The sequence below is a fragment of the Prunus persica genome, chromosome G3 (assembly GCF_000346465.2).
Source record: "Prunus persica cultivar Lovell chromosome G3, Prunus_persica_NCBIv2, whole genome shotgun sequence".
Classification (NCBI taxonomy): Eukaryota; Viridiplantae; Streptophyta; class Magnoliopsida; order Rosales; family Rosaceae; genus Prunus; species Prunus persica.
Window position 1 is genome coordinate 10,530,318 of NC_034011.1, and position 21,412 is coordinate 10,551,729.

The 21,412-nt window shown below is 38.1% G+C and overlaps 1 long non-coding RNA gene and 1 pseudogene across 1 annotated transcript; one reads left to right on the top strand and one right to left on the bottom strand.

The window, feature by feature from the left end:
- LOC109948236 lies at positions 594 to 2,267 on the top strand (annotated as a pseudogene).
- On the bottom strand, positions 12,823 to 16,112 carry LOC109947862. The gene is made up of 2 exons (XR_002270636.1): positions 14,921 to 16,112; positions 12,823 to 13,791 (listed from the first exon to the last, which is right to left on the bottom strand). It is a non-coding gene; the product is annotated as an uncharacterized LOC109947862 (long non-coding RNA).

Genomic DNA, 21,412 nt, shown 5'->3' on the forward strand with positions numbered 1-21,412 from the left:
ATTATATATAATATTATGTACTCGTAGTTACATTTTGGTCACTCAACTTCAAAAATTGCTGCAGAGGTCCCCAATTATGTGTGGTGTTGCATTACTAGTCCCTTTCGTCAAGTATGTCGATTTTTCCGTTAAATCCATGGGTAAACTTGAAAATTCATTTCAAATATTTATAAAAACGAAATAACAAAAAATAAATAAATAAGGGTTATTTGTAGCAATGGTCCCTCAACTATACTCGGAGTTACATTTTGGTCACTCAATTCCAAAAATTGTTACAAAGGGGTCACTCGATTAGGTATTGTGTTGCACCATTTTAGCCCCTACCGTCAAGTCTCTCTAACGGTAGGGACTAATGGTGCAACACAACACCTAATTGAGTGACCTTTGTAATTATTTTTGGAGTTGAGTGATCAAAATGTAACTCCAAGTATATTTATGGGACCATTGCTACAAATAACACTTTACTTAAATAATTGGGATGTGGATTGTGTCGTGTCGGCAACGACTATATAAGCAGATCCCCAGTATAGAAGACTTAAAATAACAGCCATCGGTGTTCTTGAGCTAACATATAAACATACACACTTAGATAAATGAGTTTGAATAATGATAAAGTTAGTGCTACTAGCCATGAGCTTCTTAAAGCTCAAGCTCATGTGTGGAATCATATCTTTCAGTTCATAAACTCCATGTCATTAAAGTGTGCAGTTCAATTAGGCATCCCAGATGTGATTCACAACCATGGCCAACCCATATCCCTTTCCAATCTCATTTCCGGCCTCAATGTCCACCCTTCGAAAGCTCATTTCATCGCACGCCTCATGCGAATCCTCGTCCACTCCAATTTCTTTGCACAAGACCAGCAAGTTCAGCTACCACTTCGTCCAAACAATAATAACAGCAATGAGAATATTGTTCATCAGGATCTTGATGATGAAGCGGAGGAAAAAACTGTTGTGGTGCCTAACACCAGCTTCCGGGCTTCTCCTCAAGGAAGGTACATTAAGCACCACACAATTTTTACTTATGATTCTTGATCCAGTAGTGACAGATCCATTTCATCTAATGGGCACTTGGTGCCAGATGAACAATCATGGAAATCTTGATCATCCAGCTTCCCCATTTGAGATGGCACATGGAAGGCCTTTTTGGGGTTTGGCTGCTCAGCAACCAAAGTTTGGTAGCTTGTTTAATGAAGCAATGGAGGCTGACTCTCAGCTGATAGCGAGGGCAGTAGTTGAAGAGTGTGAAGGAGTTTTTGAGGGTTTGAATTCCTTGGTTGATGTTGGAGGTGGCACAGGAACCATGGCCAAGGCCATTGCCAAGGCCATTGCCAAGGCCTTCCCCAACATTAATTGCACTGTCTTTGACCAACCACATGTTGTCGCAAACTTGCAAGGGACTCACAATCTGGATTTTGTTGGAGGAGACATGTTTGAGAAGATAGTAAACACAATTATTTCTCTCATTTTTATTATTCCTTAATTTTCTAATTAATTATTACCTTGTTGTTAGTAAACACATCTCACCCTTACCTTTGCAAAATTTTCTAAACTTGTCCTCGTTTTGCTTGGCTTTCAATTCGAGTTTGTATTTAAGGATTTTATGGAGTTTAATAATAAAACTCAAAATGAAAAGACAATCTTGTTGAAGAATGTAAAGTAACACATTAGAAACTTGGACTATGTTGGTGGTTAATTTGGGGGTAATATCGATGTTTCTAATAGTGGTCCGCGGATCCGTCCCTCTGAAATTTTAACAAATCTTACTATTCATAAATGAATAGTAACGTTGACATGTCAATCGGTGCATGCACAAAGTATATTAAAAGCAGGTACCATACACTAATTCTATGCACTGATGTGGTTATGAGTACAAATTCAAGGCTTACGTTAAAGTAATTAACCATTAATTAATGTATGGCTTCAATGATCAGTGGATTCTGCATGATTGGAGTGATGAGGAAAGCGTGAAGATATGAAAGAAGAGTAGAGAAGCAATTCTGAGCAAAAATGAAGGAGGAAAGGTTATCATCCTGGACATAAATGTGTCTGCAGATAATACGAAGATGGATAAAAAATCAATTGAAACTCAGCTCATATGGGATATGTTGATGATGGTCGACCTCAGTGGCAAAGAGCGTAGTGAAGCAGAGTGGGAAAAGCTCTTTATGACTGCTGGATTCTCTCACTATAAGATTACACATACATTGGGCCTGAGGTCTCTTATCGAAGTTTACCCCTGAAAAAAAGCATCACTCTTTTAATTGTATGTTAAGTTTGGATGTGTATATGCATATATTATCTAAGTTTGGATGTTTCCTTCTTCTTTGTAATCTTTAAAGTTTATAATTTAGTTCTTAAGAAATAAAAATGGTACGCAGTACCTCTCAGTCTAATAGTGTTTCTTAATGACGTGGAAGAAGTTTTAAGTTCAAAACTCATCACCTCATTAGTAAAATTTAAAAAAATAATAATTTGATGCCCCAAAAAGAAAAAGGAGAAGCCCAAATGTATGATGGACCAATAAGACATACGGCCATGAATGAGAAACAGATTTCATACTAATTCCAATTAATTTTTGAGAGTTAATTTAAAAATAAATAGTTAACAAACAATTGAAGCGTGGTTTCCTACGAATTTTCAAGGTTTGAAACATCTACAAGCAAAAACACATGTTTCCAAGAAAACCAATTGTTTATACCATATTCGACTGGCCAATCAATGAATGACACATGGAACAAGGACTAATAAGGAGATCTCACAAACTTGACGATCTATTACGTCCCACAAAGTACTATCGATAGGCGGCAACCCAGTCTGTCGATCGCAGCCAAAGACTGTACTTCAGAGTAATTTCTCACAAAGACACGTGGTGCCTCCTCAAACAATGCTAACAATCCCACATCAAAATATCACTCAAGATGCACACCGCCCAAAATCTATATGTTAGAGTTACTCTCCCAAATTCTTGGACTCTCATAGTGACTGGCTTTTATGGTCACCCTGATCATACCTAGCATCATCATTCATGGGAACTTATGTGGAGATTAAGTAGGGTGGGTCATGGTCCTTGACTTTGCTGTGGAGATTTTAATGAGATTATGGAGTATCACGAAAAGAGTGGGGATCGCATTCAACGCGATGCTCTCATGGAGGATTTTAAAAATGCTATTTTCGATTGTTGCTTAAGTCAGTTTGAGTTCACAGGGTATAAGTTTACGTGGAATAACAATAGGAAGGATGCAGCTAATGTGCATGCTGTTGGCGAGATCCTAATTCTATTAGGAGATTTATTTCCTGTTCTATTAAGATTTTATTTCTTTCTCTTTTATACAAATCTTGTGTAATTAAGAGTTTATTTATTTCCTTGTATAACCCTACTAGGGTTTACACACTTGTATTATAATTACCTCCTTTTGGAGATTGAAAATATATTAGAAAATATTATACTCCATATTGTTTGACTTGGTATCAGAGCCAACTTTCTGGTGACGTCTGTGTTGTGCCCACCTTATACTAGCCCTAAATTTTTCTCTACCTATGCCTGTGTGTCGTCCTGGGTTTGTGTATTGTGTTGTAGTATCCGCACCTCTATTGTGTTTGTGTCATTCCTGTCTTCGTGCATCCGTTGTATTTGTGTCTCTGCTGTGTTCCATTGTGTACTCGGCCGTGATCTGTTGAATATCTACTGCAATTGTTCGGGCCAAAAATTATGCGAAGCCCATCCCATTTTTAAAACCCACAAAACATGAGCACGGCTTGGGTTTGATATTTTAAAGAAACTAAAGAGCAGCCCAAAATGGAGAAAGCCCAGAATTTATCAAACCCATGATAAATAAACAGTCTCGAGCCTTGAAGATAGGGAGGGAATCCCAATCAACATTAGAGGCCCAAACAAATTGGCAGAGGTTTAGAAGAGCACAATAAATAAATCGATGAAATTGCCAAATTAAAATTGATAAATTCATCACCAAGCAGATCAAACCTCTAAAGAGATTAGATTAAAAGCTGTTCACCAGTTTCGTGGTTGTTCCTGTAATGATAGGGTGAAGTTCCCCATTGCCTTGAAAATAATTGCCTGGTCAACAAGTCAACTTTCTTTAGTGTGCGAGCGTGCCACTGTTAGTTATGAAAAATCCTAGCAGACTTTGAAAACAGATAACTTGCACCCCAAGTTACTGATTTCTAAACAAGCGAGTGTGAATTTGGGTGAGGAATATCTCCTAAGTAAGTTCTTTTCTTGCCTCAGACTGGTGAGGACTTCACAATTTTTCACAGTGCAATATTGGTAGTTCTGGCCAGAATAAATAGTAAGAAAATGGGATGTTTTCAGGAAGAACTGACTTTTACAAAACTCGTAATGGAAAAACCAACTCTAGAAAGACAAAAAGAAGGCTAGACTTCCATTTCTGCCTGGATAGATGCTTCTGATCCGGGCTAGACTGGATATGCCTGTGCTGGACTAGGCTATCAGCAACTTCAACTGTTAAGTTTCAGCTATAAATCGATAACAACGTTTGAGTTTGGTAGAGCTTTAATCTATTTCAAGCCTTGGAAGGCTCTTTGAATGGACAGAATTGCGGCCTCCTCATTTTGAAGGGGGCAGAAGTGGCTGGATTCAAGGATTACTGAGCTGGGACTGCACTGTGATGCCTGTTCTGCTTGATCAGGGCTCTCCATAAATTTATTGAGATTTTCATACTTATAAAAACCCAGGCTCTACTTGTCTTGGCCTTTGCTGAACCAAATTTGCAAAGAGAGAAATCTCGTTTTAAATGACTTTTCTCTAAGTCTGAAACTGAATTGTAGTTGGCTTCTTTCTTGTGGCTCAGTGAGCTTTTGGTTGCTTCAGTTTGCTTGAAGTTCTTTTGAGATCAAGTGATCATTTTGAGTTTTTGTCTTTTGGCTGATTTTTGGTTGTTTGATTTATTGTCCTTTTGCTCTGTTCACCCTCTCTTATATTTATAAGAAAATTTTTGGAGTAGGATTTCTAATTCTTTTAATAATGGGCGGCAAAATTTCTCAAAAGATCTTTTATTTTTAAATGCAAAGAAAAAGGGTTTTTATCAATTCTGGCAGATAAGCTTTCCAGAGTCAGTTCCTAAGGTGGTCACTTCCCTGTTTTTCTTGAAAGAAAAACTAACCCTTCTTCCAATTTAACTGCTTCTTGTTAGAATTCAATTTGTGATGGTTAGTTTTGATCTCTCAGATAAACAACTCCCTGCACCCTACTTATCTCTTTTTTAGAAAATATAGCCTGCTTACCTCTTGGAAATGGCACCTGTTTTGGTGCAGAGCTTCTCTATAATATATACAATTCTGACTTTCTTCTTTTGGCTGAGCAAATATAGAGAAGTCTTTCTGTAATACCTGCCCTGCTTAATTTCCTATCAACCTCTCTATAATAGTTGAAAATTTTGACTTTTCAACATCAGGTAGTCACGTGGGATTCTTTGAGAACAGGTTTCTAAGTTTGCCAAATTGTTCTTGGGCTTTTGAGAGAAATGGCAGGTTTTTTTGTAGACTAGGCCGAACTCACTCTTATCGACCTGCTCAGTATGTAACTGCCATTTATTTTGGCGTTTTTTACAATTCTGTTTTTTTCAAAAAGATATGGGTCTCTGACGTGGATTGGGCTTTTCCTTTGGAATCAAGGCACGGTCTTCTGTTTTTCTGTTCCTGGGCTTCTTTGTGAGAAGTGGGTGGACACGTAGATTTCTTTTTGGCCCAAACAAAAGCTCAGCTTCTGGAAAATTTCACCACTTGATCTCAAAAAGCAAGTCAGCAGGTTTTCTTTTCCTTTTAAAAAGTTTTCCCAGAAAGAGCCCCACGTGACTGCCTAACTTTGAAAAGTAAAAAATTTCAACTATCACAAGGGAGTTGATAGGGAATTTATGAAGGCAGGTCTTACAGGAAGACTTCTCCAATATTTACAGTCAAGGAAGAAGATCAAAATCCCTTTCTATATACAAAGAAAATTCTGCTCCAGAGTAGGTGCCATTTTCGAGGGATAATCAGACTACATTTTCTAAAGAGATAAGTAGGGAGTAGGGAGTTGTTCATCAGGAAAATCAAAGTAACCATTGTGGCAGATTGCATTCTTACAAAGGGTAGTTAAAGATTAAAAGGCATTAGGTTTTCTTTCAAGAAAAGCAAGGAAGTGTTCACCATAAGAATTGACTGTTGACGGCTTTTCCGCTAGAATATATAAAAATCCCATTTTTCTTGGCATTTAAAGTAAAAAGAACTTTCTTTTGGAAAATCTGCCGCCCATTATTAAAAGATTAGGAATCCCACTCCAGCATTTTCTATAAATATGAGAGGAGGTGAGCAGATCAAAGGACAACCAAAAAATCAATCAAAACAAAAACTCTCAAGATCACAATTGACAAACTCAAAATGATCACCTGATCTCAAAAGCCTTGAAACACTAAAGTAACCAAAACTCATTGAGCCACAAGAAACAAGTCAGCTATAATTCAAAATATCTGAGTTCAGTTCAGTTCAGAGAAATAGTTATACAAAGCGAGATTTCTCTCGTTACAAATTTGGTTCAGCATAAGCCAAATCAAGTAGAATCCGGGTTTTTACAAATATGAAAACCTCAACAAATTTATCGAGAGTCTTGATCAAGCAAAACAGGTACCAGAGTGCAGTTCCAGCTCAGCAAACATCAAATCCAGTCACTTCTGCCCCTTTCAGACAATAGAGGCTCCAATTTTGCCCGTTGAAAAAGCCTTCCAGGGCTTGAAATAGATTAAAGCTCTACCAAACTCGAACGTTGGTATCGATTTACAACTAAAGTTTGACAGTTGAAGGTGTTGATTATCCAACCCAGCACAGACATGCCCAGTCCAGTTCGGATCAAAAGTAGCTATCCACGCATAAATTGAAGTCCAACGCTCTTTTGTCTCTTTTAGAGTTGGTCTTTCCTTTTTGAGCTTTGTAAAAGGTAGTTCTGCCTGAAAACAATTCACTTTCTTATAATTTATTCTAGCCAGAACTACCAGCTTTGTACTGTGAAAAATTGTGAAGTCCTCACCAGTCTGAGACAAGAAAAGAATTACTTGGGAGATATTCCTCACCCAAACTCACAACCGCTTGTTTAGAAATTAATAACTTGGGGCGCAAGTTATCTATTTTAAAGAAGTCTGCTAGGGTTTTTATTGCTAGCAGTGGCACGCTTATACACAAAAGAAAGTTGACTTGTTGACCACAAATGGTTTTCAACCTAATGAGGTACTTTTCCCTACCATCACAGGAACAAATCTAAAACGGGTGAACAGCAATCATGGGTGATAGCTCCATTGTTGGTGTTGCTGCTGCTGCTTCTGCAAATTTGTGTGTTTCTAACTCTATTCCAAGTATTGGCTCCAATACTTGGATAATTGACATTGGTGCTTTTGATCAAATGACTTATAATGCTAAATTTATTGATGAGTTGTCTAGTAACACCCGTGACCTATACATAACTAGTGTTAATAGCTTGCCCTCTCAATTACTAGCGAGGGCACAATCTTTCTCACTCTTACTTTGTCCTTGTCTCGTGCATTACTAGTTCCCACTATCTATTGTAACTTGTTATCTATTGGTTGATTACTTGATATACTTAATGCTTCTGCTACTTTCTATCCTACACATTACTCTTTTCAGAATCTCAAGAGTCACGAGACTACTGGCATGGTAAACAGATAATAGGGTTATATTATTTGACATTGCTTTCTGCACCAATTCGTTGATAAACCTCTTCATATGCCCATTCTTTTCAAATCAAGATGAGCTTTGATCGTGTCCTTTGTCTAGCCATCAATATCTAGATCGGGCCCATCAATGTGTCAAAGACATTTTTCTCAACATGCATAACGTCAAGATTGTTCCTCAATTTTAGTTTCAACCAATATGGGAGCTCAAAAAACATAGGCGTGTGCGTCCAGTTTAGATGTGTAAAAGATCTGGTCTGACTAACTGTTTTCCCAAATGGAGCAAGATCCAAACGGTTAACCTGTTCCAAGATCTCATCACCGGACCATTTACTAGGTCTGAGGCGACACTCTGTGTTCCCGTTGAACTCTTTATCCTTTTCCAGCCACTCGTGGTCCTATGGCAACCATCTCCGATGACCAAGATACCAAACTTTTCCAGGGTGCCAACCAGAAGTTACATCTTCCTTGCATACAGGGCATGCCATATAACCCTTTGTGGTCCACCCAGAAACCATTGCATATATGGAAAAATCATTCACAGTCCACATAACTGCTGCAAAGTGAACATCTTCTCGGTGGATTTATCGTACGTGCGCACACCGTTTGTCCATAAATCCTTGAGCTCATCAACCAACGACCTTAAGTAAACATCGATTGACCTGCCAGGATCCTCAGTTATCAAAACAGTCATCATCATCTACTCTTTTTTCATGTATTTCCATGGCGGCAAATTATATGGAAATACGAAAATCGGCCAAGTGTTGTGGTGTTGGTTTAGAACCCGTACAAATTGAAATCGTCAATGGCAATTCCCAATCTAACATTTCGGGGATCAGCAGCAAACTCGTGGAATGTTCGATCGAACTCTTTCCATGCCGCCTCATCTGCAGGATGCCGCATCACATCGTCGTCTACCCGTTTTTCCTTATGTCATCTCATGTCTGTGGTAGTATGCGTCGACATATACAATCGTTGTAGCCTAGGTTTCAGGGACAGATATCGCATGATTTTTTGTTGGATCTTAGTCATTCTATTCTGAGATGTCATTTTGAACCTCGACTCATTGCATATAAGGCATGTATCCAATGTTTCATACTCTTTGTAGAATAACATGCAATTATTTTTGCAAGCGTGAATTATTTCGTAACTCAATCCAAGAGCATTCAACACCTTTTGCGCGTGTTTATGGTCTTTAGGCAAACAATTGTCCGTCGGAAGCATTTTCTTGAAAACCCCCAAAAAGTAATTGAAACAAAGGTTCGACATACGATACTTTATTTTTTGATGCATTAGCTCCACAGTCGCCGTGAGAACGAGAAAGCTCTCGCACCAAGGATATAACTCTTGGTTGGCATTTTTTAACAGTTGTTCATATTGTTTGAACTCTGGATTGTCCACTGGGGTAGGCACGTCATCTTCCCCTTCCTGATTGATGTTGGTCGATGCAAATGGAAAAGCATCATTTATAATATCCATGACGTGTTCATTAGGATCCACAATAGGTTCAATATTGTCCACTCTTGTGGCATTTGAAGACGAAGCATTGTCTAATTGTTCCCCGTGAAGGTTCCAAATGCTATATGTCTCAATCATTCCATTCCTTACTAAATGAAATCCAACATTTTCAATTGTCTCCCATAACGTGTTATTACACCTCCTACAAGGACAACAGATTCTAGTTGCACTCAGGTTGTGTGTATGTGCAAACTCAATAAAATCCTTGATTCCATCCAAGTATTCGTCTGCGCATCTATTCAGGTTCTGTATCCACCTCCTTCTCATAATTCCTGGAACCACAATCACAACAACTTCATACGAAGTCATAATGTCACCTTATGCCTCCGATAAGGGCCCTATCTCATTCGGGAATGCATAGTCATATCACGTAATTTACGGCTACATGAGATTAGATTTCGACGTGGATGAATTTCGGCAGCATCTCGATATAGTTCTTGAGATGTACCGTAGGTATAAAATACATACGTACCACCCGAAGAACGTACGGAGATGACACCTAAATCTCCACAATCGAAACCTAATCCTATAGCCGTACATTACGTGACATGACTATTCATTCCCCAGCTGTCCTAATAATGGGACAATTCAAGAATTAATTAGACCGCAGTCATGTTTTACGCATCCATGTACGAAATCCAACTAATCTTGAATGAGAAACTAAGTTTTACTAAAAATAAAAAACAAAGTACGAAGTTAATTTCAATTAACTTCGTACATCACAACACAATATGCTACGTCATGCACAATTTAACAATATAATATAAATATAATTTCACAAAAAAAATATAAACATAACAAACTAAGGTTAACATAATGTAATTAATTTTATAATTTTAAAATATAAAATGAATCAAATACCTTCTCAATCGTTCTCCACTAATTGCTAATTACAAATATCCCTAAAGAGAACAAAATTAATAGCGTTAGTATGAATTTACATTAATACTTTTAAACTAACGACAAAAAATACTTACCCAATGAACGTATTGAATTCCCAGCAGAGGCAGAGGCAGAGGTAGTAGTGCATGCCCTTTTAATCTATTTCTTGTTGTTTTGAACTCTTCATTCGTAAGATCTGCAAATCGATTGACGCTTAACACTTGAATGATTTGTTTGCGTTGTTTTTGGAAGATTCTATAAATGCAACATTTTCCTTAAATGTCTTGAAACACTTTAAATTCTCGTTAATGTCGTTGTATACTCGGCCATTATGAACTAGCCATTATTCGTATCTCCCATGCATAGATGCATCTTGCAAACTACAAGAAGTGGCTTTACAAGACCAAGCCCCCAACATGAGGATGAAGCCCAAACAAATACCTAACTTGCACAGTTGGTTCTTAATCAAGTCCTAAACTATGAGGTAGTGGTTTGTTTGTTTTGTTCTACCATTCCAAAATGGTAGTTTAGTCTATATTCTTGTTAATTTTATGTTCAATGGAATTGAATTTAATATGTACGGTATCAATTGTAGATATTTTGTTTTATTTTTTTGTCGAATTTGAATAAGATATTTTATCCCAATATATTAGTTTTATTTATTTATTTATAATGATTATGTTAATAGGTTGTTGATTCACTATTCTCACAACATTTGTCTCCAAGAGAAGAGTTCCATTTTAGGTCCTCATTTGCTATGGCATATTGGACACAACCTTCAAATAAAACAATTTTTCACATTGAAAAAAATGAAGAAGAAAATTGTTAAGCTTGAATTAGATCCTCATTTGCTAGTCCTTCAACTTGTTAGAGTTTGTATAGGACAACACCTTTATTTTGTTCCACATTGGAAGAGAGTAGCTTCCGCAAATGGTTTACAAGCCCAACTCACTATAGAATTCTTGCTGACTTGAAACACTAAGTAGGAAGTGGGCCTAATGGAGTGGAAATTGGCCTCACCTTTGGATTAGGCTTTGAATATATAAGCCATATATATATAATTGTCAAAGATAGGGTCTGTGGGCTCTGTTGATTAAATTAATATTTTTTATTAATTAGAAATTTATTTTTTAGATAATATCATGATCCAATTAAAATTTTGTTGAGGCTCAGAAATGTCACGGGAAGCCTAAAGACATTCGAAGCCCAATATAAAATATAATATTGGTCATGTGTTAATTCAAGCTGTATTTTATGAACTAATTTATTAAATAAATATATAAATAGTATACATGCTCTACCAAATCAATAATACATTTTTCCTATGCCAATCACCTACTAAGCTCACATGAACCCAAGTCATGTGGTTTACAGGGCTTGCACGAGGGATTGTGGTATGGAAGGTTACGGAGGTTCACTAGGCCCATAGAAGCTCTTGGATAATGGAGACTTTGGGCTAGCTACTTGGGAGCACCAAAGTCCAAGGCCATTACTTAGAGTCCTCCAATGTGGATGAGCAAACAAGATATTTTTCAAGCACTTCCTTTTACCTATAGGAAATAGTCATTTTCCAAATGCTTAGCTTTACCCGTTGGAAACAAGCCTTTTTCAGCACTTCCTATTACCAGCTGGAAACAAGCAGTCTCCAGCGCTTCCTTTTACCCATAGGAAATAATCAGTTCATGGTACCTAACTTCATCTACTGGAAAATAGCATGCTCCAGAGCTTCCTTTTCACAGCTGAAAATAGGCTGGTTCTAGCACCTCTCTTTACCTATTCGAAATATAGAAAAACCCTCACCCTCTATAAATTGGCATTCATGGCTCAAGCAAAGGACACCAATTTTTCTTCAACCAACACTTCCTCACTCGGCTGCTGCAAGCATCCCAGCAGCCATCAACCCCCTTCAGCAACCACCATACCACTTTCCTTCCTCTATTCAACTGCTGCAAGCATTCCGGTGGCCATCCCAGTAATTCTTAACTGATCACAACCATTTCTTCTATTTTCCTATCATTGAAATCCTCCATTTTCCCTATAAAGCCTCACAAACCATAACTCCCAGCTTTTCTTTCTTTCTCAATACCCTTCCAAGCTATAAACACCATAGCTCTCAAGCTTTTCCTTTTATCCTCCCACCTCTAGAACTCATAAATTTCTCTAGAATCATTGTCACAAACACCATACCCTTCAAAGTCTCAAGCTTTTCTCTCCTCAGCCATGCTCTTTGAAACCCCATTCATTTGACTTCTATAAGCATCCCAACAACTGTCACAGCCAAACAATCAAACCACCATAGCCATAGCTTTAAACAATAAATTATCAACACCAAACTCAAACATATCCACCACCAAGCCAAGCACATGCTTTCTTTTGCTAAACTTGTGGGTCTTTAGCTCCCACACTCCAAGCTCTCATGCAAAGCTCATATAATCTCATATCAACATGAGCGAATCATCTTCAACTATTCATCGAGCTGCCGGAAACATCAACACAAAACACGCAGCCGCTGGATAACGAACAAAGTACTCCCCTGGGACTTGCTTCTCCCTCGGGATACTTTGGGCCTAGTTCTCGCTAACTTAGACAAAGGAGCAACGAAGTCTTCATTCATCACTCTATGGCGATCCAAGAATCAACAAGCCCGGATGAGCCTTCGGACGAAAAAGAGCCCAACATAAATGGCGACTCTGATGGGGACTAGGCCATTAGTCTTGTAGTGGCTCTTGAAAAATCACAAGGTTTATTCATACAACTGCATTACAGAAAAATTTAAAGACAAGAGCATTCTCTTTGATTTTGCTTTGTTCTGTTGTTCTTTAAATAAAAAAAAGGGGGATGCAAAAGCATTTCTAATATTTTCTCTTATGTTGTAGATATACCTTCTCAGACAAAACATCTTGCAAGAGGCCTATGGGTGCTTAGGTGAATCCATCATAGCAAGCTGCACATGCAAACTCCAAATGACTTGGGGGCTTCATGCCAAGCAAAAGAGAGAGACTAGAATCCAGAAGCTACTGTAAATTTCAGTTTTCTCCTAGAGGAAAGCAAACTGTTTGTTACTTATCTGGAGGAAAATAAGCTGTATGTATCTCTTCCAACTTCTCGCTTGGCCTCTTCTTTCTCATCTTCAGTCTGCTTCTTCCAAAGATCTTCTTTGAAGCAAGTTGCAGGAAAAAAAAAATTTACAAGCAGGCCTCTGCTCTGTTTCTCGACCCCAAGTAAGCCAAAGAGAATATAACCCAACTTTGCAACCAATTGCTGACCCCAACAAGCTAACCTGGGGACTTTATGCCAAGCAAATTCAAGGAAGGACACCATGCCATCCAAACAAGCAAGCCCATCCACCTTTTTTGCCATACAATATAAATCATCTCTTTCATTACAACAACCCTAGATAATCTTGCATTATGGTGACAAAATGTTTTCTATTTTCCCCTTTTGAAACAAGCCAAGTTACATTCTTCTAGCACCTACTCCATAAGCAAAGAATTTCCAGCACCTGCCCTATTTCAAACATCCTTCCAGCACATGCCAGATTTCAAACATTCTGCCAATTGCAAATCCTCTAAAAGCCTTCATATCGCAAGTCAAGGTGCAAGCAACCAAAACTTACCTTCATGCTACCAAATTCCTAGCAAATTAGTAAGAAGATGACACTCTCATGCTTTGGAGCCTCTCAATCAAGTCTGAAAAAGATACACTAGCCAAGAATCAGATGCCAAAAAGGGATGCTTATTTTATGAAGATGAATGCAACACCTAGACTTGCATCATTGCTCTCATTTTCTTCACACACAAAAAAAAAAAGAAAAAACTCCTGCAAAATAGAGAGATGATGCATAAGCGGCAAGCAAACTCATCAACCAAGCATTTGACAAATTCACATGGCATAAAACCAATCCACAGGCCAAGAAATTTCAGTTCATTCAAGCATTCCAAGCAATTCAAGCATTTCAAGCAAATTGAAGAACTCATGTTCTTAGGACAAAACCATACAACATCATGCTCTCACGATAATATCGCTCAAGATCATGCTCTAGTAATGCCCAGATCAGCACATAATGCCAAGAGAAAGGACATGCTAAATTCTCAAACAAAAGCAACATGCCAAGCAAAACTTATACACAAGTTTTTCAACCATTCTAGCTGAAACATCCCACATTTGGAAAATCACTAGAAATCAAGCTTCATTTTTTCAAAATTTCGTTGCATTTAGAGCTAGGGAAGCATGTCAAATAGATTCTTGGAACATGCCATGCAGCAGAAACTGCACAAATCCCAGCAACTTAGCCCTTTGAAATTGCACCAAAAATTCATTTTTTCTTCAAATGGCACAATACCAGTTCCAGCACAACCATGGAGAATTCTATTTTCCTGTATCAAAATCTCCAACTTAGATTCCAAGAGAAACATTTCAAAAGTTCAAAGAACAGCCCACAAGCTATTGTGAGACATTTTCACAAACGCTTGGCATGCATTACCCAAGTACGCTTGTATGAGTCTTGTTAATCACCAAGCTAGAATCCTAAATTGAAAGCTCAACCTCAAAGTTTGGTACCTGACTCACCAGTTTTGAGAAGTGCAATGGAATTCAAGCTTCAAGCATAGAAGACAAACATGCAACAAAGGTATCAACATCAATTCATGAACATGCTTCAGAAAAATGAAGGTAGAGAATACTACAATGGTTGGATGATCCTCAATTTTGGATAGGTTATCAACAATATAATTTCAAGCAAATTTTTTGAAGCAAGCGCAATCATCCGAGCATCAGAAATTAAAAACACAGGTAGAAGCAGAATCTGCAGAAACTTACCAGCCATGGATGAACACAGAAGTTGCAGACCAACTTTGAGGTATCAAAAAAATTCTACAAATTCTACAAATTTTATAGGCTATAGTACTCGAGCAGATGAACAACTTTCATCAAGGAAGTGTTTTGATCTGAGTTTCCGAAATATGACTTATGTACCGATGCACAGTACCCATTGGTTTGAATCTTGAAAAGAGAAAAAAGAGTTGAAGGAGAAGAAAAAAAATGAGCAGCACGGGTGCTGAGATAAAGACAAAGAAAAAAAAAAGTGTGGGATCACCCCTTGCCAAAAAAAGATAAAAAAATAGAGACAACATGCCAAGCGATATTGCCAAACTAACATGCCACACCTCTTACTAAAGAATGAAGGGGTTACTGGCTTTCCCAAGGCAGACCAACAACAACAAGAAGATTGTACACAGAGATGCAGAGACCCAATACTCAATTTAGCCATGCCCAGAGGATTTTGTAGATGTTCATTCTCAAGCTCCAATAAAAATCAGGCTGAGATGCAATAGAAATCATGCCTAGCGAAGCAAAAATGTCACAAGAAAAATGCAAATATCTAGGCCAAGCAAAAAGGAACTCTTTATAACATGCCAAGCCAAGAAGAAACACTCCATCTCCAAAACCATGCAACTCAAGCATTACACTTGATACAATCATCTAAAGAACCAGAAATTACAGTTTCAAGCTTTCCACGCAATACGATCATCATGAAAGTGACAATCTTAGACCGAGCAATTTCAGCTGCCAAAAGTAGGGAGAAGAAGCCATGAGCCATCATGGTCATCATTGCAGCAAAATGATACCCCAAGTTCGTCGCACCATGCTTCAATCAAATGCCAAGAATTTCATGCTACGAGCTCATGCAAATCGAATTTTTTCATGATGGCTAGTATACACCTAAGGGTTGAGTAACCGACTCTTTACATCCGCAACCACATCCAGAGAGCAAGCTTCCTCTCTTGCTTCCAAAACCCAGCAATTTCGTGCTCTATTCATCCTTCTTCCCCTTATTTTTCCCTCTTAGAAAATTGTTTTGGTAATTGACAGAACCTCCGTCGAGCTGCCGAAAATTCACTTAAGCCACCAATTGCCTAGCATGTCCCCTCTTCTCAGCCAAACCCTATGATAATCCTTTCCTTCATTTCTTTAGAACCCCTGTTTTTCACAGAAACTCACAGCTTTCTCCCTTTAAGGCTAAACTCATGACAACTTTGCTTCCATGCCACAAGCCTCTCATGCCAAGCTAAGAATCTACCTGTAAGCAGCCATTATTTTTGTTGGTAAAGGTAACCAGGGTGTTTCCTAAGGCTTCATTATCCTTTCGAAGCATTCTTGGGGTCTGATCTTTGAACTCAGACACATGGGCTAATTTCATCCATTTTGCTCCTTACGGCAGCTCAACCCATTTATAGCTGCTGGAAGAAAAAAAACCCCTACATTCTTTCACCCTAATCTTTTCCTCTATTCTGTCTCTCAAAATTCCCTCTCCCCTTACTTTTGAACCCCTGTTTCTCATGGGAAATCTAAGCCCTCTTTCTCTCTAATGCTAAACTCATAAATGCTCAGCTACCTTGCCATGAACTTCTCAAGCCAAGCCAAGATATATTCATCTGTAAGCAACTGTTGGTTTTGTTGGAAAATGAAACCAAGGTGTTTGCTAAGGCTCCATGAACCTTTCGAAGCACCCTTGGGGCTTGATTCTTAAACTTAGACACAGGGCTGCTGGAACAAAAAAGCCCCTACATAAATGCCAAAACCTAAACACTCAAGCACATCCACCATGCTAAATAGCCAAAAAGCTATATTAAACCATGTCACTTTAGCCAATACCAAGCGTACAAGCTAATACCAAGCATACATGCCAATGCCAAGCATCCAAGCCAATACCAAGGATACAAGCTAAAGCCAAGCGTACAAGCCAATACCAAGCATATAAGCCCAAAATCAAACATACATGCCAATGCCAAGCATCCAAATCAAATACTAAGAATACATGTCAACATCAAGCATACATGCCAATACCAAATATACACGTCAAAACCAAGCATGCCAATATCAAGCATACAAAACTAATGCAACTCTTGTAAACTGCAACAATGCCAAATCAAGCATCACTAGTCACTCAAGCACATCAATCATGCAACCTAACTTATTTTGGGTTAAAATTCAACCAAGCCTTATCTCCGATGTCATGCAGAAAATAAGACAACTTTTGGTAACCCCAGTAAGTAAACTCCGATATTACAATGTCTAGGAAAGTTCTTCAAGGTGACACCTTCGGTTCTAAGAAGATTGGGTTTTAAGCGGGACCATTGCGACCCCTCCAACCTTTCCGGAAAAGACCTGGCTATGATGTTGAAGGTTCTTGAATGGTTATCCTTGAGTTGCTCATCGTTACATATATATATATATATATATAACCAAGCTAACAGTTGCCAAAACCATGCTAATCTTCATGCCAAGAAAAACAGAACGACTATGGCCAAGCAAGCAAGCACGGATGTTTAATGCATATTGAAGAATCAGCCATGGCATGCCATTGCCAATTATCTTGGGCTGAAATTGATTATTGGGCCCATCTCGCTGCCACTTCATAGCCCCAATAATTAAGGGGGCTAATGTTGAGGCCCAAAAAAGTCACAGGAAGCCCAAAGACATTCGAAGCCCAATATAACATATAATATTGGTCATGCATTAATTCAAACTGTATTTTAGGAATTAATTTATTAAATAAAAATATATATAGTGTACATGCTATGCCAAATCAATAATACATTTTTCCTATGCCAATCACCTACCAAGCTCACATGAACCCAAGTCATGTGGTTTATGTGGCTTGCACGAGGGATTGTGGTGTGGAAAGTTGCAGAGGTTCACAAGGCCCACGAAAGCTCTTGGATAATGGAGACTTTGGGCTAGCTACTTGGGAGCACCAAAGTCTAAGCCCATTATTTAGAGTCCTCCAATGTGGGTGAGCAAATGAGATATTTTTCAAGCACTTCCTTTTACCCATAGGAAATAGTCATTTTTCAAATGCCTAGCTTTACCCGTTGGAAACAAGCCTTTTCCAGCACTTCCTTTTACCCATAGGAAATAATCAGTTCATGGTACCTAACTTCATCTATTGTAAAATAGCATGCTCCAGTGCTTCCTTTTAACTGCTGAAAATAGGCTGATTCCAGCACCTCCCTTTACCTATTGGAAATATAGAAAAACCCTCACCCTCTATAAATTGGCATTCATGGCTCAAGCAAAGGACACCAATTTTTCTTCAGCCAACACTTCCTCACTCGGCTGCTGCAAGCATCCCAGCAGCCATAAACCCCCTTCAGCAACCACCAGACCACTTTCCTTACTCTATTCAGCTGTTGCAAGCATTCCGGCAGCCATCCCAGCAATTCCTTAATCATCACAACCATTTCTTCTATTTTCCTATCATTGAAATCCTCCATTTTCCCTATAAAGCCTCACAAACCATAACTCCCAGCTTTTCTTTCTTTCTCAATACCTTTCCAAGCTATAAACACCCTAGCTCTCAAGCCTCAAGCTTTTCCTTTTATCCTCCCGCCTCTAGAACTCATAAATTTCTTTAGAATCATTGTCACAAACACCATACCCTTCAAAGTCTTAAGCTTTTCTTTCCTCAGCCATGCTCTTTGAAACACCATTCATTTGACTTCTATAAGCATCCCAACAACTATTACAGCTAAACAATCAAACCACTATAGCCATAGCTTCAAACAATAAATTATCAACACCAAACTCAAACATATCCAACACCAAGCCAAGCACATGCATTCTCATTTGCTAAACTTGTGGGTCTTTAGCTCCCACACTCCAAGCTCTCATGCCAAGCTCATATAATCTCATATCAACATTAGCAAGTCATCTTCAACTATTCGTCGAGCTGCTGGAAACATCAACACAAAACACGCAGACGTTGGAAGAAGAACAAAGTACTCCCCTGGGACTTGCTTCTCCCTCAGGATACTTTGGGCCTAGTTCTCGCTAACTCAGACAAAGGGGCAACGTAGTCTTCGTTAATCACTATATGGCGATCCAAGAATCAACAAGCCCGGATGAGCCTTCAGACGAAAAAGACCCCAACAAATTTGAATTTTGTTTGAACAATTATTACAACTGTTGGATGAAGAAGTATCGGACCTCTATATAATAGACAATTCGTTCAAGCTAGAAGCTATAGAATTTTGGAATCACATGATCACTTGTCCACAAATAATCACTTTATGAGAGAAAAGCATATCATATTGTTCGTTAAAAATCAAAGCCAATATGCTTAGGTTTTGATTTCTGATAGTTTAATCCTGGTGGGCAGTCTCCTATTTGTGATAGGTTTGATTTTTGATAGTTTAATCCTGGTGGGCAGTCTCCTATTTGTGATAGGCTTTGATTTGTGTATGAATTTGATTTATTAATATATATAGAATAGATTTCCAATTGTTTTTATTATGTTATTTAGTTAATTTTTGATTGTTCTCCAACACAACTTGAAATAATGTCAATTGGCTATATATGAGCTTCTGTTAGTCCTAGTCATTAAACTACAAAACAACTGTTATTTTTTCTCCTTGTTTATTCTAGTCCTTAGATTAGGAATGGACATTGGGTACCAACAATTGGGTGTTAGGGGTGCCCAATCATATAGATGTTCCCGTTGCCCCATTTTCTTTGGTAATATGAGGCCAGTTTAAGAAATGATTTAGTTTGTCTCCCATCCCACTTGTATTTTATGTAATCTATATATATAAAGCAAAAGGCAGAGAATGGTGAAACATTCAAAATACCAGAAAATGCCCTTGGTTAATGCAAACATTATGAATTAAAATTATTAATTAAATGAGGATAATATGGTAAATTCACAATTTTTCATATTAAAAAAATTAAAATTAAAAGAAAATTCAGATAATGGATCCTATTTTTATGGAACACAACTATCTATTATCTTTTTTAATTCTAAAATAATAATATAGTTATATAAATATATAATATTACTACATAAATAAATATTATAATATTATATGTAATATTTATGCCCACACTTTCACTATTTGCTGGGTCCGCCATTGTTTATATACACGAGTTCAGGTTCTCATCGCATCGCACCGACAAAGTGCATACAAACAAATAGAAATAGAAACCTGACATGTTTCAATCGTCAAAGCAAGTAAAAAGAAAGAAGACAAACAAAAGAAAAGAAAATGTTGCCTAGTAAAACCATGCATAATTGCATGTGAAAATAATAAAAATGAAAGAAGCCAGGAAAGTAATCGAGCCACATGCTACAGTGGTCATGCTATGTTCTTCTGAGAACCCCAAGCAAGAAAATTGAGGATCGGCTTAGGAGAAAGATTTTTATGAACCGAAAATTACACTTTCACGTGACATATTATTATTTGTTAGAGATAACAAAACAGTGCTATCCTAATTGCAACTAAGTTTTTCTTCCAACTTAAGGTATAACTTTATTTTAGGGACTTTTCTTGCATTTGCCCAAGTATAAATACAAGACTTCTCAGCAATTATATATATACAACATAAAAATAAAAGAAAAAAAGGCTAAAGATTGAAAACAGAATGAAGCTAATGAAAAAGAAGAAAAGAAAAGGAAAATTTAGAGGTACCCTAAACTAGAATTTTTTATTTGCATTGAAATTTCCAGTCACAAGGCTTTTACTCCTCTCAAGCTTTTTATTCCAACACTGGTGCTTCCAACATTGGCATTGCCCCTTGTTCTTCAACTCCACCAACTCTCCCTCCTCTCTCTCCACTCCTTCCTCTTCCCTCTTCCCCAAAACTGAAACCATCCTCACCAACCCCTCCTCCTTACTCTTCACCCACAACTTCCTCATCCTCTCCCTTACCTCACATCCTCCTCATGCCCCCCACCGCAAAACCCGCACTCGACCGCCTTCTCTTTTGCCTCAGTAGCAGCCTGAAAGCTCTTCGCTTTTTCAAACCCAAAAGCAAGCCTCAAAGCGTCGTTTAACGAACTTTTCTGCAACAATCCAATCCTTAAATTCCTTCCTCAACCCTGTTGAAATATAAGTGTGGTGAGCTGATATAAATGATGTTAGGCCTCTAATCTGAGATTGTGTATTCACTTAGTCACTAAGATAGGCAAGTGTTAGGCGTCAGTTAAATGGTAAGTGGCTATAGCCACGTGTAATGATCCTAGAGATCAGTTTTGAATATAAGGCTGTGATTCTCAAATGATGTAAGAGAATCCAGCTGTGCTTCTAACGGTTGCATAGCTCACACTGAGCTTGCCCGAAAGTTAGCAGAATATACAATACAAAAATACAGAAGAATTGTTTTTTAGCTGTGCTCTCGGTTTTCTCTTGCATATTGTTTTCTCTTCTTCTCCAAAATCTGTTCAAAACTCTAACAAACCCATCAATAAAAACCCCTTTGAGCACATTGTCTTGCAGTCCATGATCCGGCCACCGCTTCAAAATCCATTGCAGT